The following is a 5,227-nucleotide window of genomic DNA, read 5'->3' on the forward strand; positions in this document are numbered from 1 at the left end:
TGATACGGAGGAACATCGAGTGATATAGCACCGATGCCTGCAAAGAAAAAGTCTAAAGAGTCAGTACTGAATCACAAGGCAAAAATATTAGAAATAAAGGAAGAAGCAAGTACCTTGAGCTGCGCCTGTTGGGCTTCGTTGAAAAGGCATGTCCAATCTACAGCCTCGGTTGCAGCCTGAGGGTCTTTCCGGGGGGTTTCGAGCCCGAAAGTGTTGGCGGAGGGTACCCCATCAAAAAAGGTCTCGAAGCTACCTCCCATCATCGGGATGTCGTCCGGCAGCTGCCCCCAAGTCGAGGAAGACGGGGGGGACGTAACCGGGTGATCGGTACCCGGGGACGCCCGCGCAGGGGCCGAGGGTTCACAAGCATCCTCGACCCTCACGTCCTCGGGAGGAGCCTCAGCTAGATCGACCACCGGCTCGGGGTCCGGTCGAATGGATCGATGGCGGACGAGCTCCGGCTGCTCCTCATCGTCATCCTCTTTGTCGTCCTCCTCCTCGGAGGACAAGACGATTTGGCTTTTTAGTTTGCGGGCGGCCCTTTTTGTCCGCTTAATCTTCCTTTGGGGCTCGTCCGTGCCGGACTCCCCGGGCCTTTTATTTTCTCCCGGAACCGGAAGGGGGCATAGTATTGAAGACCTCATCTCCGCGTCCTTGGGCAAGCCTGCAAAACACGAGGATTATGATGCATTCCCGATATACAAGAAAAAATGCGTTAACTTGGTGCGCTACCGGTCAAAAAGAAGGCTTACCATGGTTTTTCGCCTCCCACCGACCTTTGGAGATTTCCTTCCAGTTTCGCTCCGAATATGGCCGCTGGGCCACTATCTTGTTTACCCAGCCGGCCAGATCCTTGATGGCAGCTGGAGTTTGGGTCACCGCTGCACAAGAAAAGGGGGTTTCAGGAAGAAGTTGAGGAAAACACACTCTAAAAGTTGAACAGTGAGAAAATACTTACGTTTGAGGTTCCACCTCTCCGGAAATGGCATGCAATCAGCCGGAATCAGGTCGGACGTCCTGATCCGGACAAACCTGCTCATCCAGCCTCGATCTTTGTCTTCATCGATGCTGGAGAATGGGGGTTTGCTAGCCCGGCGGGCCAGTTTTATTAATCCCCCTCGAAATATTCGAGGGCTGTATAATCGAAGAAGATGGTCGAGGGTAAAGGGAAAATCGCCCTCGACTCTCTCGACAAAAAACCGAAAAAGATATACGATCCGCCACATCGAGGGGTGGACCTGACCTAAGGTCACCTCGTACCGCCGGCAGAACTCCACTATAATGGGTTCTAAGGGGCCTAAGGTGAAGGGATATGTATATACACTAAGATACCCTTCAACGTGAGTCATAATCGACTCGTCACGGGAAGGGGCGACCAGGTCTTTCCCTTCCCATCTACATTCAGCCCTCACCCGGTCTAGGCAACCGGGAGTGATTAGGCTGATATACTCCGATGCCGGTTCGCCGCGGCCCGGGACCGATGATGGGTTTTCAACCTGGAAGTCGGCAGATACCGAGCAACCAGTCGGTGTGAAAGCTTTCAATGGGGGTTCTGGCGCAGGTTCATCAGATCTAGCGGGGCTCGCGGCCGAGCTTGGTCTAGAAGGAACACTTTGTGAAGTTTTCGCCATTTCTTGAAGCTTTACGAAGAGATGAAAAGAAAATACAACCAACGCAAAATTTGAGAAAGATAAGAAATGTTGAACCTGGAAGGGTCGTTTATACTTTTCCCATGAGGCGGTGGCACGAATCGCGAAGTTACAGACACGAAGCGACAGATAATTAAGAGAAGCATTAAATGCCTGCAGCAGACGTGGTCAGAGCACTCGATGGCTTATGGCCATACGTCACGGGCATCACGTCACCGATCATATCGTTTATTATCGTTACTCTCTAATAAACGAGGGGACTATCTGTATTGGGTGATACCCTTTTTTGCTTGAGCCCGACCGGGTTGGGTCCGGTCCGGGGCAAGTCGGGGCCATCGAACCCGACCTGGATGCAAGGTAGAACGACGGCCACGTCTACAACCGAGGTCGAGTCATTTCGAGACCGTTGCAGAGCTCGATATGAGTCACCACCGGATGGAGAAACACACAAGGTCGGAAGCCGGACTCGTAACGGATAACCAAGCGTCGCCGGATATCTCGCCCAAACGTGATTTTCTCAACCACTTCAGGCCATTAAGGCGTAATTACAGGGATCCACGATGTAATTAATTTACCTACCTTATTTTTACCCTTAATCAGAATGTATAAAAGGGGAGAAGACCCCATAAAGAGGGGATCGGAAACCATTACACTACAGTACCATCTCTCTCAATTCTTGTACGCTATCAAGCACAATTGTTCTAAGCAATATTATATTCTGCGATTATTTACTTTAACAGCAATTGTTGAGTCTTTATCTTTATTTTCCTCAACCTAAACCTTTTGTATCTTTTAGTTCACGGATCCTTAAAACCCCATATAAATTCAATTGTTATCCGGATTCCAGGGTAAACAGCAATCTATTGAGAAAACATGTGAGGCCATTCGTCTCTTTTAATCATGTTAACATTATTGCACCAATGAGCTAGGCGGCTAGCTATAACCACTTGTATCTTTTTGTTTTTGCATGGCTGAAGATATAATAGTATCGTTGTATAATAGTATCGCTGTATAACAACTATTTACTATAAAAATTAGTTTTTTATGAAATAAATTTTCATGCTATGTTATAGTATATGTCCTCTATAATAACACTTCGCTATAACAACCAAAAAATGCGGAACAAATAAGAATATTATAGAGAGGTTTGACTGTAATGGAAGGAAACAGTACCGTTGGAAAACGAAACTGCGCAAATATGCAATACACATTTAAAAAATGTGAGAATATTGCTGAGGCTCCAATTGAATTCTCTAACGACGTGGTAGGACTGAAAGACAACAGACAACATATTATCCATATATGTGCGTATTTGTTGTTTTCAAAAGCTCCTATATTTAACAAAAAACCTCCAAGATCCAGACATGGTTAATAATTGTCCTCTCATGTATCTTTTTAATTTAAAAATTGTGGTAAGCTAAGTAGGTAGATGTTTGGACATAAAAATTGTGATATTTTTAAAAGAAGGTAATTTTTGGAGTTAAGTTGAAAAAATTAGGTATGTGGAATTCAAAATTATATTTAACATGTATTTCACTTGAAAAAATGTTATAACTTTTGTCAGCGACAATGAATTAAATAATATTTTGAAAATGAGTTTTGAGAGATTTTTTTTTCTCAAACGGGTAATAAGTTCTCCTGCAAGACATTTCAAGTTTTTGAAGTTTTGTGCGTGATATGAGTGAAAATTTTGAAAAATAGTTTTTTTGGAAATTTTATGGCCGAACACTGATTCCAAAATTCATTCAAGTGAAAATCGGAAATTTTATGGCCGAACACTGATTTCGAAAAAAAGTAAAAAAAATTCGGAAAAAAGTGAAAAAATTCTTATGTCCATACAGGCTGTTAGTGTCACTTAAAATCGTCCAATCCTGCATAAAACTTATGAGACCTTCTTCAACCCCAAGGTGCCAAACGACTATGTCGTTAAGAGCTTTTGGAGTCATGACGTGTAATCCCCGACGTACCTTTGATCCGTTGAGCGAAGGGTGTTTTGAAGCACTAAGGGCGACTAGTCATTGTTTCGCTCGACAAGACCGAAACATTCGCTTGCCCCACTAGAGTGGTTCCGGCACTTTGAGTTGTTATCGATAGTAGTGTAAATAACATCCTTGAAACTAGCGCATGCAATATATATCCCATGGCATTTTTACTTTATATACACTGACAATGCAAAGATTTTCTTACAATATCCCATGGCGTCCATACTGATTTCTCTTTGGTACGTAAACACAATAAACATATGAAATAAAATGGAGAGTGCATTACTGTCTTGGCACTTATGGGTCATATTAATTAATTAAAATCTGTTGTCTATTATTATTTGCAGCATAAATATGAATTATCACGTCGTAAAGTTGTTCTTTTTCCTACTGCCAAAACGACGCTGTCCACTTAATTAACACTGTTAGTAGAAGACATAATTGGCTGGCTTTACGTTCCTTTATTCTTCATGCATGTTATACACATTTCTTTTGCTTATGATAAAAACAAATTAATTACATAAACGAAATAATGCTTTATATTTCAATCAACTCTGGTTTTCGAAAGGTAAGGGTTTGCTTTATTAAAAGTGGGGTTGCTAACTTTAAATATTTAAATCATTAAGTTTCTTTTAATATACATTTTTTTGACATATTAATATGAGTTCATTAATGTATTTAAATTGACTGCACATCGTTCTTTCTTTCTTACTTACTTATTTTCGGAAACAAATTAATTCTCTTTGTAAAAGAAAAAAAAATTGAAACGTTAGAAAAAATAAGGTGCAAAGTTGAAAAACAAAATTAGAAAAGTCACTTTCCAGCACGACAGTGATTTTTTGTTTTTTAGGATACAGTGATTTTTTTTGAAAATAATTATTATTTGTCAACATGCTGTACTATAATAACTGAGAAGATTTGTAGCAGTAAATTTCCACCGCACAAACAGGTTCAATTCCCTAGTTTTGTCTTGTGTAGTATTTCACTCCGGGATAAAAGGCGGGATTAGAATTTTTAGTTTATGAATCTTATTTTTTTTGGTTGAATTATGAATCTTATTTGCTTACTGAGTTATACGTATTAAAAGTAATTTTTTTAACGCAAATACAGAATTTGAGCTAGAATTATTAGATTATGTCGAACCTGTAACTATAATGGTGGCTCTACCCTGCATGTCTCATATGACAATAACTTTCTTAAGTGAAAAAATATATTTTCAATATTTGATTACTCAAATACTTGTAAAATGTATTAAATTTGTTTTAAATATCTCAACTTTTACGCTGTATCACTCAGTTAATAATCTAACAGCTAGATATCTGTTTCAATCTTTAAAATTCATAATTAATGTGAAATCATGTACTTATACTGCATCTTAAACTTTCCAAGATTATTATGCATATCACCAATTTTTTTTCCAACCAAAGCTAATTTCTCATGAATAAAATACTTTTCACAATATAAATTTTGAAAATAATCAGCATCAATTGTATTAAGTGATGTTGATTTTTATGTAGAAATTAAATAACCCCAAATTCTAACCAAATATTATATAAACTAATATAATGTTGATTCTTTTATATATATATATATATA

This window comes from Nicotiana attenuata, unplaced genomic scaffold, assembly GCF_001879085.1.
Source record: "Nicotiana attenuata strain UT unplaced genomic scaffold, NIATTr2, whole genome shotgun sequence".
Lineage (NCBI taxonomy): Eukaryota > Viridiplantae > Streptophyta > Magnoliopsida > Solanales > Solanaceae > Nicotiana > Nicotiana attenuata.